At 49.5% G+C, this 12907-nt stretch overlaps 1 protein-coding gene across 3 annotated transcripts in view; it reads right to left on the bottom strand.

Moving 5' to 3' along the window:
* CYFIP2 (cytoplasmic FMR1 interacting protein 2) overlaps positions 1-10152 on the bottom strand; it is a 105964-nt gene extending 95812 nt beyond the window's left edge. The window contains exon 1 of one of the 3 annotated variants that reach the window (XM_059699045.1): positions 10027-10152. The gene's annotated coding sequence lies outside the window, so the exon portion shown is untranslated. Of the gene's footprint in view, positions 1-9608; positions 9627-9691; positions 9823-10026 lie in introns of those variants that run through there. The other 2 variants (XM_059699046.1, XM_059699044.1) reach the window with 2 other exon arrangements.
* Positions 10153-12907: the final 2755 nt, after the last annotated feature.

Genomic DNA, 12907 nt, shown 5'->3' with positions numbered 1-12907 from the left:
ATATCTTGACTCTCAGTTCTCTGCCCTTTCTTTTAGACCACACCTACCTTTGTACCTTTCTGGAAGGTACCAAGCACTTACTTTTTCCCCCTCCAGTTTGGCTGCCTTTTCCTTCCTCAAAAAGAACAAGACTCTCACAAGCTGGAAAGATTAGGTAACTTTGCCCTTTGGGTTTCATGAACATCAAGAGGCCAGGAAATATTTTCCCTGTCTGTAAATCTCTCCAGCTAGAAAGCAACTAAAGTAAATAAATAAAGACAAATTTTAAAATATATGAACATTGCCTGGCTGGTGTGGTTCATGGTGGAGCATTGACCTATGAGCCAGGAGGTCAAGGTTTGATTCCCCGTCAGGGCATTTGCCCAGGTTGCAGGCTCGATCCCCAGTGGGGGTGGGGGGGGTGGGGGGGCAGCGTACAGGAGGCAGCTGATCAATGATTCTCTCATCATTGATGTTTCTGTCTCTCTCTCCTCCCCCTTCCTCTCTGATATCAATAAAATATATTTTAAAAGAAAGCCTCAGATGGTCCCTTTTTAAAAAAAAATGTTTTAAAAGTAGCATTTTACTGAGCAAGAAAAAAAAATTCCAAGAAGAAATCTGGCATCTAGCTAGCATGTCCATTGCGGGTGTAAGCTGGGCGTGTCTGGAGTTTGTATGGGGACTCAGGTTTGCTGTGACAGGTTATGGCTCTACAGGTCATAGCGTTCCCCTACAGCTAAGACCCTTTTACATGTCAGAGCCTCTTCATGGGTGTGGGGGGCCGAGCAGGGACAAGGTCACTTGTGTGCTTCTTATAAGACTGCCAAAGAGTGCGCCAAAATGGACCATGGAGCTAATTCTGAGCGGACAGGCAGTGAATTTTAGAGGAACGCTCCTCTTGTCCAGTGGTCAGACCTGTGGCTCCAAACCCCACAGGGGCCACTTGGAGTCACCTGCAGAGTGTGACCTGAACCATCTGTAAAACACAGTCACAGGTTAGAAGCAGGACGGATGCTAAGAGCAGCCAAGCCTGGCGGTGGCTTGTAGAGAGGAGACAGAGCTTATACAAGGTGGAGAGGAACCACACAGATGTAGCTCAGCCATGGAATGACCACTCTCCGCACTTCCATAGCCTGCAGAAGTATCACCAACATCACGATTTACAACAGAACTCAGCCTACTTCATCTGTTGCCAGGATGATTCCAGAGCTGGGAGAGACCAAGAATGGTTACCTCCCAAGGAAGCCTTTCTGACCCCCTCCCCCACCTGAATCCACTTTCTCCCTCATCGAACCCAGCATGCTTCTTCTTCCACGGCTTCCATAATACTTTATTACATGATTTAGCATGTTTTCACTCCTGACCTCAACAATAAACTCCTTCAGGGCAGGCGCTGCGTCTAATTCACACTCAGCTCCCAGCACAGGGCTGAGCACACACTCATAACTCAGCTGAACTCTGTGTTCCATGAGTGGATGAACCCAAGACATCAAGAAAGGCATTGCTATGTCCAAGACACCAGGTTTTTCAAAGTTGGGGAGGAGGAGAAGGAATATAAATAGCAAAGAAGCTGTTTATACTTTAGAAAGAACTGCATCAAAATGGTTCAAATTTTAACATTCAAGCTCTTAAAGTGAAAAGCTTCCATAACTGGTAAACAGTTACCTATGAAATAAAATCTCTTTCCTCTATCATTGTATGACCTGATTTCACTCATCCTTCAAGGCCCCTCCCCTCTCCGACATGATTGCTCCTTCCTTGGAACTCGCTGGGCTTCTTAGCGGTGTTGGTGAGGATGCGAAATCAGAACCCCTGTGCATTGCTGGTAGGAATGTGAAATAATACAACCAACTCTGGAAAACAGTTTGGCTGTTCCTCAATATTTGAATCATAGAGTTCCATTATATGCCAGCAATTCTGCTCCTAGATGCAGTTCCAAGAGAAATGAAAATATACATCCACACTAAAACTTGAACATAAATGTTCATAGCAGCATTATTTGTAATAGCCAAAATGTGGAAACGACTCAAATGTCCATCAACTGATGAGTGGGTAAATAAAATGTGGTATAGCCACTTAATGGAATACTATTTAGCCATGAAAAGGAATGAAATGTGAAAATATGCTACAACATGAATGAACTTTGAAAATATTAAGCTACATGAAAGAAGTATAATATGCTTTCCTAAAGGAAATGTCCAGAATAGGCAAATCTACAGAGACATAAAGTATATTATCGGGTGCCTAAGCCAGGGGTAGGGATTAGGGGAAATAGGTGATACTGCCATAGGGCACAAGGTTTCTTTCTGGGGTAACAAAAATGTTCTAAAGTTGATCATAACGATGATTGCACAATTCTGTGAATATGCTAAAAATTACTGACCTGTATATTTTAAATAGGTAAATTGTACAGTATGTGAACTATATCTCAATAAAGTCCTTACCACAAAAATGTTAGTATTTGTATGACTACTTTGGGGAAATTTGGGGTACATAAGCAGGAGTGATACAAAGAGAGATGAAGCTGGAGTAGAACCTTGGGGAGTTTGAGGAATTTGAATCTGTCCCTACAAGCAGAGACTGTGTTGAGTAAAAATCAAAAGGTGACAGTAGGAGAGAAAAAGAGAGCGGCAGACACACCCGTACTAACCCCAAGGGACAGCCCCCGAGGCTGCAGGGTGAGTTGGACCACCATGGGCAGGGCTCAAACCAGCCCCCTCACCACTACCACTACCACTACCACCACCACCACCACCACCACCTCGCCTGTTTATGTGCACTGCCACCTGTCAGGTGCTGAGGCTGCCCCACCTTTTCAGACAGTAAACCCCTCTGAGGTGGGGTGATGGGCTTGGTGAGAAGATGGTGGGTGTCAGCTCTCCTCCTCCCACCTGAGGCTTCGAGATGAGGAGCACTGTGTACATGGTCACTTGGTGATTAGGGGCAGCGCTGGGGCTAATACTGACTTCCTGGGAAGATATGGGGATGTGATACAATAACAGATACAACAGACTGTAAAAGAAAAAGGGGGATGTGAGGAATGGGGGGGAGAATGCATTCTAATTCTGAGATAAAACAGAAAGCCATGTAAGAAAGGAAATAGAGTCAAAGGGCATTACTTGGCTCTCTTGTGATCATCATTTACACATCTTAATAATGTCAACACTTGCCCGGCTGGTGTGGCTCAGTGATTGAGCATTGATCCATGAACCAGGAGGTCACAATTCCATTCCTGGTCAAGGCACATGCACAGGCTGTGGGCTCAATCCCCAGTAGGAGGCAGTTGATCAATGATTCTCTATCAATGATGTTTCTACCTATCTCTCCCTCTCTTCCTCTCTGAAATCAACACAAGTATATTTAAGAATAATAATAATGTGGACACTTTATACAGGGTTTCGGTTAAAATAGAGCTCTTTCTGTATTGGGAGATGGGGGGAGGGGAGGGCGGGAGATGGTGTAAGAAAGCGAAATCTTCATCCATCACAGCAGGAAATAAGTAGACGGTGCACAGAATAGATAAATCAAGAAATAGCAGTGCAAGTGTATCATTTAGAGATCTGGAAGCACCTACTGGAAACAAACAGTGAGTTAAAAGCCACACAGCCTCTGGGAGGAGGTGGGCACTGAATAGTTGTTTTTCATTATGCGCCTTTCAATACCATTTGATTTTTTTTTAAGCATGTGCACGCTTTGATCAAAATTTTAAATTTTACTTTAAAAGACAACAACCCAAGGCCTCCTTTCCAGCAGTTCAGACATCCGGCCTGTCCCCCAGCCCTGTCTCTAGGCAGACTTTGCTAAGTAAGGGCCTCACTTTGGGTCTTCTGGGACCAGAGGCCCTGCCACCTGCAGTTTCTCTCCACACAGGGGACCTGAGGTCAGAGCAGAGAAGGCTGTCAGGGCCTCTGGAGAAGGCCTACCGTCCTCTTTGTTAACAGTGAAGAAAGAGACCCTGGTGGGGCCCAAGGGCTCGCCACTGCATGTGCTGATTTACAGCAGCTTCCTGTTGTCAGTGTTGAGGGGGACTTTCTGTTGATCACCCAACCAGCCAGATACCAGCCTCCAGGGGCAGCGGGTGTCATACCACGGAAGGCAGCTTGCTGATTTGCTCCCGAGGGGGGCCTGTGACAAACCACCACATGAGGGACACCAATAGAAAGGACTTTTATCCAGGGAGAGCAGCTGCCTCTCAGAGGCACCTGCTAAAACTCAAAAAAGGGAAGCCACTGCACCTGCTGGCGAAACAAAGAATGAGACTTCGGGTTTGGCCACCAGATGGGAGCACCCAGACCTCAGCTCCATCGAGGTGAAATTGCAACTTGAGGGTGGCTCGGCCTGAAGACTGATGAGGTCCTGAATCACATTTTCACTTGCTGTAAAAGGGCAATTTCCCTGACTGTGAAATATGGAGGGTGACCTGGTGTTGGTTCTCTGTCAAAAGCTCTGTTGTGAAGGTTGTTGTGGCACCTTGTACTAATAACGGTTTAAGGAGTGAGGTTTGCAAACAAGGTGCTTTTCGTTATGTGTGAAGGAGGGCTCAGAGTCCTCCCATGATATCATTGCTTGTGTGCTCATCTCTTTCCTTAAGTGGGAGAAAATGGGGTAGAGTTAGGGGGAGGGAATAGCTGTGGGTATGATGTCAATATTGCTCCAACCAGTTAGGAATCATTGGACTTGAGCTTCTCTTTCCAACTCAAAAGCAAATGACTGACTATAGATGGGACACTCCATCCCAAGGGCTTCTGTAAAAATCACATTTCCCAACATGGACTGGCCACTGTGGCCAGGGTGTTCAGGGTTGCCACGAACTGGCCCATGGACATTCTTTGTGCCTTTGCTCAAACTCTCTCCACTCTCTACTGGGCTGTTTACTCCCCTTCTCAAATCCTAACCTGGACTATTGATTGTCAAGGCCCTATTCAAGGAAGACTGCCTCCGTGAAGGTGTGACCAGTTGAGCTCCAACACAACCTTCATTTCTCTGGATTCCTATTCCACTCACAGTCTAGAGTCCATCACTTCCTACTGCATTATAAACTGCTTTATACTTTACTACTGAAGTGGATCACCCAAAGTCATCTTTTGGGCGATATCAATTACTACAGAGCTGCACACATACAAGGCATTACTTGCTTAATTAGCACCTCATGAATAATTTGTTGAATGCATGCGTGAATGGCCAAAATTCATGTCTTCTAGTTAAGAAAATAACACGAAACATAAAACACCATGGTCCTTAAGGTATCGTATCTAAGTAAGTCTTATTCCTGTAAGCATCTGAAGAGACCTCTACAAAATCCTTCTGTCATAGTTCCCACCTCCATCCATAAAAAGCGGAACCTCATTGTTCTTTTCCATGTGAGAGAGCACACTTGGAGGTTGATGGATGACCCTCGGTGTTGAATTCTTGTCTCTCCCGTTATATAGACCAAAATCGGTCATAAGGTATCACATTTTAACAGCACAAATCAAAATCGTTCTCAGATACACCTTCACTTAATACTGAGTTATTGAGTATTTTCTATGAGGGCCAGCCCTGCAGATGCTCTTTGGTTTTGGTTGGGCCTTCAGTGGAGTTAGACAATCCCCTCATTCATCCCCAATTGATTTCTTATTCCACCCACAGAGGCAGCTGCTCCAAACCTCCGGAAGGCTCCTGAACTTTCCTAACCACTCCACCACCTTTAGCTTCTGCATAAGACCTCATCTCCTGCCTTACTCAGAAGACAGGGACCATACAACCTGGACATACTAATCATCCCTCCATCCCACGAAGAGACGGAAGTCTGAGAACGACTGCTGTAAAACGACATAATGATGATGCAAACACAAAATCAAAAGGCCTATTGATGAAGTCATCACTGGGTCTTTCTTGGGCATCTCTCCAGAAGGCCATGTATGCCACTCAGCCAGAAAGATCCCTGCAAGAAATTCTGCCTGAACCCAAGCTGTCTTCTCAAAAAGTTTCTTTTAAGAATTTGTACCCCATTTGTTTTCTCCTCTGTTATGCCCCCTCGCCCCACCCAGGGTCCAAGAAGTATGCCCTGAATGGTCATCCTTTGATGAACATCACACACCGCCCTCAGCATAAAGGCCACGGCTAGGAAGCCAATATACAAATTCTTTGCACCCTGGGAGGCGTCCCACACCCACTGACTGAAATCTGAAGTGTCTTTGAACAGACAAGGCCATCCAGGGGCCTTGACAGAATCGGTGAATCACAAAATGCCTTTCAGTTTCCCTTTGGTGCGATGGCACAGAGAGGCCACAGATTTGTCCTCTCAAATGGACACACAATATAGAATAATAAACTGTTCCTTTAGGAATGGAGGGCAGCCATCCAAGAGAAGCACACATTCCAGAACCTCCTTCTCTTCTCTCTTCCCATGGCCTTTTCTTCTTAGACTGGGACTTACAGACATTATCTCATCTGGGGCTCCTGTGGCGACAGGTAGGTTAACAGGCTGGGCAGGCTGCTTTCCATTGTCCAATTTCTAAAGTCAGAGAGCTAGTGGCTGATGGAAAGAAACACAGCAAGTCCTGTGTCCTAAGTCCACTGTACTGCTCTGTCTGCCCGAGAAGCCAAGCGTGCCTCCAACGTGCCTGGTTGGTTGCAAAATGCTGAATGCACACAGAGGAAGAGGTGCTTCCTGACCTGTGTCGAAATGTGAGAACTACCTCTGGGCTTCTGCTCCGCATATTCCCTCCCCCCTCTCTCTGCCTACTCAAATTATACCCACCTTCAGAGTGCTACGCAAGAGCACTTCCTACCTGAAGCCCTTACTGACACCCTGTCTTATCACTCTTTCCTTTGGCTCCCTTTTGCAGGTAAACCTGGGGCTCGGTTTCCTGGTTACAGAGACCAACTCCCTTGAGAAAAGCAAAATCCAGGAAGGCTCTGGAGGTAGAGGAGTTGGTGAGGGCTGTGGGTTAAGCCCTAGCCAGTGTGGTTCAGAGGATAGAGTGTCAGCCTGCGGACTGAAGGGTCCCGGGTTTGATTCCAGTCAAGGGCATGTACCTTGGTTGCGGGCTCGATTCCTGGCCTTGGTCAGGGCGCATGCGGGAGGCAATCAATTGATGGGTCTCTCTCACATAGATGTTTCTCTCTCTGTTTCTCCCTCTCCCCTCTGCTCTCTCTAAAAGAAGTCAATGGAAAAATGTCCTCTGGTGAGGATAACAAAACAAACAAACCAAAAAGAGCTGTGGATTAATTACACACAAGAGCCACATTCTTAATGATTACGTAAGAGAGACCTTTAACAATAAATTTATACATATAATGGCACCATGTGCTAGATACTCTACAAAGCATTTTCATGCATCCCTCATTTAATAAGAACATCCAAGGAAGTACCAGCTCCTACCCCTCTGCTGCTGGCCTGCCCCCTTGCCAGTCAGTAGGCAGCAGCATGCTCCACCCCCTTGTCCCACCACAAATGCAGGGCCCATCCTCTGGCCCCTACGCATGGCTTTGCTCCTTAAAACAACAAGACCAAAGACCTTTTTACAAAGGCTCCAATGAGGTGACTGACGTCTAGTTTCATCAGCTACAAGTGAATAATTAATACTTGCCAGTAAAGAAATAGACTCATTGTTATGGTGGCCACATGGAGGCTACAAAAGGCCATTTTGTGAAGCCCTTGGTGGAACCCTGGGGCCAACAGTGGCCCAAAGAAAGCCCTTTGAGAGTGTAGGCCGATCCTCAAACGTGGAGACTGGAGCTATGCACAATTTTCCAGGGGCGCTGTCCCCAATGTTAATTAGCTTATGGCCTATTGATCAACTAATTCTGCTCGCTGGTCAATGACAGCGGTGGAGGCCCACTGAGCACCCTGAGCGGGCACGATTCACCAGAGAAGACCTGTCATGTTCTCCTGGGGCCCTTCTAACATTTTAAAATTCACATTGACTTCCTTCTCTGGGCCAGCCTGATTTGATTTGAGGAAAACTCTTCAATCCTGCTGGTTTTTATACCCCACTCTTGGCCTAATGCCTAAAGCAAGTTTTTCCTTTTCCATTTCCAGCAGGGACTGAACAAAGCAGGCTTGGGTGCCTACAGAACCGGTCAGAACTGGCCAGGAAATATAATAAAGAAGCTTAGTGAGCAGAGAGCTGTTGCCCCCAGCTGGAGGCTCAGCATGCACAACTAGCCAGAGACACTGGTTCTGTAAGTAACCACACATTCCACATTCTTCTTGTGGCCTAGTAGCCATCCTGGCAGGTGGCAGCCAGTGCCAAGGAGTAACTCTCCCCAAGTGGACACTGGGTGCTCACTCAACAAATGCTTTCCGGTGACAGTAACCCCTGACCAGTTACACATACACACACTCTTGCTATATTTTTGCCCTCGGGGCCAAAGCTGCCCTTGCAGCAAACGGAGCTGATAGCTGCTCCCCAAAGGAAGCTGTTCCCCAAAACTGCTCCCCAGCTCCCCACTCTGACTTCCAGCCACCGCCTGAAATTCCACCATTAGAGCTATCAGGTATTTGACCGAAAGCTTTGCTTCCCATTAAAATGCCTCTCCTCCTGTTTCCTTTCTGGTCAAATGACATCAAAGCACCTGCTCTGTGTGGAATGGGAAATTCTTTTGTATTTAGCTCTTGAGGATAAACATGGTCACTGGCTCCTTTCTTGAAAACAAGGAGAATGGGAAGCACAGGGCACTGGGTGGAAGTGGAGGTGGGAGGCCTCACGGAGGGTCCCAGAGGAAGCTGATGCTGGAGAAAACACCTTAAGGCCTTAAGAATCCTGCCCTAGAATGTGGACCTTGATTTTTACCCTCCACCATCTGTGATCTTCAGATTCGCCAGTACCTTCCAACAGGGCCTGTGCCCAAGAGAAAGGTAAGACCCCTGTGCTAAATAAAGGGGGGGGCGCAGGCAGGAGGTGGAAAGGGGGAGTGTGGGGGCCAGCACTCTCCTGATCATGCCCACAGGGCTGCCCCGGTATCCCCACTCGTTCCCTGGGAGCACAAACACCCAGAGCCAGCAGGAAAATATTCTTGCCCCCTTCCTGGCCTGGCTGGTGAGGGAGCTGAGGGCCACTGGCCCTTGGTGTTCCTGCTGTGCCGGGAAAACTTAATTCAAAGTCAGAATCCCTGGGCTGGAGAGGGCACCTGGGCAGCTGTGTCCTTCCCTGTCGGGTTCTCTGGACAGAGAGCCCTTCTCTTCCTGCCCCCACACCCAAACAGAGAGCGCCCCTTTCTCTTGCTTTTCACATAGGTGGTGTGTACCATGCAGGGGGCCGGCTGTCCTGAAAAGCTGAAACCAACAGACAGGTGGGCGTCTTCCTGATTCTTCAGAGCTCGAGACAACCCAACCTCTTCCCCAGGAGTCACCCACTCCACCCCTCCCCCCTCCTCCCCCGCCCCAGCTAGCCGGGAGGAGACAGCGCGCTGCCCGTGGAGGCCTGGAAGCTTCAAAGCGGGTCAGACGCGCCTCCTCCCTCATTAATGCCCCCCGCCCCCCACAAAGCGCCGCTACGCCCCCTCGCCCCACCCATCTCAGGTTCACAGCGGGGCGCAGAGTGCCCAAGGCCACGGCCAGGCGGGCCCAGGCGGCTCCCCTAGCCCTGGGGGAGGTGAGGGTGGCCGCGGTGGCAGAGACAGAGGCTGGAGCTCCGCAGCACCTGGGCGCGCAAGGCTGCTGCCCTCGCCCGGACCGCGGCCGCTGCAGGTGCCTCCGGTGTTCGGATCGGCGTCGCTTCCTCACCGGCAGCAGCTCGGGTCCAGGCCGCGCACCTGCTGCTGCCGCCGCCGCCGCCGCCGCGCCCCAGCCCCTCGGTGTGCCCGCGCCTCTCCGCCGGGTGTCCTCGCCGCGGGGCCCAGGGTAGGCCGGAGGGGAACGGGGGCCCCCGCAGAGCCTGGGGCCCAGCCTCCAGGGCTTCCGGGGGCCCTCAGGCCGCGCTAGCAGGGGCGCCGCGCCGAGCGCCCCCCGCAGGCTGGGAGAAGGGGCGCCAACCTCTCGCGCATCCTCCCGGCCACGTCGCCGTCTCCAGCCGCATCCCGGTCCCCGCGCCGGCCCCAGGGCCTGCGGACGCCGCTTACCTGGGTGTGCGGCAGGTCCGGAGGCGCCGCCCGAGGATACCGCGGGGCCCCGCGCCGGGGCGCAGGATGCTCTGCGGGCCCGGGTCCGCCGGCTGCGCGCGCGGCCCCGCCCTCGGCCCCGCCCCTCCTCCCGCGCGGCTCCGCCCCCGCCTCCGGTGCGGGCCCCTCGCCGGCGCGGCTGTCACACAAAGAGCAGGAAATGGCTGCGGCGAGGGGCTCGGGGTGCGCCCCTCTCCGCTGCCGGCCGGCGTATCCCAGACCTGCACCCCGGCCTCCCGCCCCGGCCACCTCCGGCCACCACCCTGCTCTGGGGAAGGAGAAGAGAGGGAGCACTTGTCCCCAGGCCCCGCGCGCCTGGACCCACACCTGCAGCAGCGGGAGGGCAGAAGCTCTGGGCTCCACGCGATCTCGTGGATCTCACATTTTCCCCAAGCGCTCATTTGTCCACCTAATAGGCAGTGAGCACCTGTTTTGCTCCAAGCACCGTGCCAGGAGCTGGGTATGTGTACAAACCACGGGGTCCCTGCCCTTTTGGAACTGATCTCCCAGGGGAGACAGACGTACATGAACCTAGCGCTTGTCCAGTTACAGCCCGGAGAAGTTCTGTGAAGGAGGGGAGCAGGGCGAAGTGACAGGAAAAACACTTTGGGGTTGGGGAGAGGGGCCTTCTTTTCAGTTCCTTAGACCTGAATCCCTGAGGCTGCCATCTCTTAAGCAGGACTTGCCTCAAGCTCATTCAGGAAGAATTGCTTAATGGACAAAAAGGACAAGATATGGTGACATGAAGTAATTCCTGGCAAAGCCCAGGAAGGAACCAAGAGCACAGGCACCTTCTCTTCGTGGCTTAATCGGCCACTTAGGGCTCTCCGCCGACCGCACCTAATCCTACCCTTGGAGTAAGTCATTTCACTACCTGCTCCTGAGATGACACCATGGCTATCAGGATCCATACCTACCTCACAGGGTCAATAATTCCAAAGCATTTGAGGCAATTTGAGATGTGTATAGATTTAAGGGATAACGTCCTGTTTTAAGGGAACCATTGGGAAATGTTTGCCTAGGGCCCTCAAATGTATAGTTAATCACTCCCTCTTCCTATCCAGGGCTATTTATAAAGGAGCCATGTTACTCAAGGGCTGGGCAGTCTTTGTCCTCACCGATCTCACACCAGTCCCCAAGCACTCAGAAGTCATGATCCTCTGTGGTTTGATGTTACATCACTCTAATTTAAATGGCTATTTTTAGAAAGGGTGGTGTATATATACATATATACACACTCATGCATTTCTGCTCCTGATGCCATGTGAGAAAACTGTGGGCGTGTTTGTGAAGGATGGCTTTGAAAACAGAACTGAGGTTTCTGTCTTTAAAAAAAATTTTTTTTTTCATTTTCCACTGTGATCCTTGGGATTTTAAGTGTCAGTGATTACAAATATGTGACAATGAGAGAATGGATTTCATTCTGAAGAAAATACTGTTGTGAATGGTGTTGGCTTCCAGAAGACGTATTTCTCCCTGAGGTTCCTTCCCTGTCTTTTCACCTTTTAGGAACAAGTTGCTTAAAAACAGAAGAGACTATTACATGTATGTTTGGTGAGATCTGAGGCAAAAATAATTTTCTGACTCCCGCATGCTATTCGCTTAGAAGGGAAGCAGTATGGTCTTCTTGTCGCCACTATGCAGGCAGTTCAGAGCCTTGCCTTTTGGTCCTAGTTTTGCAATTGAGCGTTCTTAGGCAACTCACTCCACCGCCCTGTGCCTCCTTCTATAGAGTGAAGTAGGTTGGATACACTCCAAAGTCCCTCTGAATGTGGAAAGTCTTTTGAGTTAAAACAAAGGACACGCCTTGGCCATGCTTAAAGCACTTCACTAGCTCCCCACGCTCTCAGGATGGGGCTCAAACTCCTTACCGTGACCGAGGGTGTCTTCATGACCTGGCATGTACCTCTCCTGTGGACAAGCTTGCCCTGCTTCAGCTGAAAGGAATCTCTTAGTTCCCCAAATTTGCTGTGCTCTCTCTTGTGGCCTTTGTACAAGCTGGGCTTTTTTTTTTTTTTTTTTTTTTTTTTTTTGCTGAGAACGATCTCCTTTCCCTCCCCTTTCTGCACTTTACCCCTCTTTGCTGCCTGGCTTCTACTTATCCTTCTGGTATCCACTTAGATGTCGCTTCCTCCAGTTTCCCTCCGTGTCCGGGGTAGGTTAAGGTCAGCTGTCTATAGCTCCCTGGGCTTCCTCTATCATACCCCTTGTTATGCTGCATTGTAATTATTGACATACCTGCCTGCCTCCCACCAGTAGAACATAAAACCTAAGAGAAGGGATGTGTCCATCTTGCTCCCCACTGCATCCTCAGAGACTAGTACTCATAGGAGGTCAGTAAAAGTGGGTTGAATGAATAATCAAAAATGAAATCTTAGTTTACGTGTTGCCAGTGCAATGTGTAGCTGTCTATCTACTGCCTTCAGATTCCCTCCATGTCCAACTGGTCAGCAACATCAGCAATGAGAGGACCACGGCTGTCAGGCGAGAATTGCTGCACCACTGGCAAAACTGTGTCCCACGCATTGTGTCTCTGTGTGTGGCAATATTGCCTTGTTTTTAGAAAAGCCTCATTACTTAGGACATCTAAGTCTCCATTTAAAATCCTTTGGCCAGCCTGGCTGGTGTGGCTCAGTGGTTGAGCATTGACCCATGAACCAGGAGGTCACGATTCGATTCCTGGTCAGAGCACATGTCTCTAGGAGTGCAGAGGCAGCCAATCAATGGTTCTCTTTCATCATTGATGTTTTGTTTTTGTTTGTTTTTTTGTTTTTTTATATATATTTTATTTATTCTTTACAGAGAGGAAGGGAGAGGCATAGAGGGCCAGAGACATCGATGA

This window comes from Myotis daubentonii, chromosome 5 (genome assembly GCF_963259705.1).
Source record: "Myotis daubentonii chromosome 5, mMyoDau2.1, whole genome shotgun sequence".
NCBI lineage: Eukaryota > Metazoa > Chordata > Mammalia > Chiroptera > Vespertilionidae > Myotis > Myotis daubentonii.
Note: the sequence above shows the minus strand (reverse complement) of the source record. Positions and strands in the feature narration are given on the sequence as shown.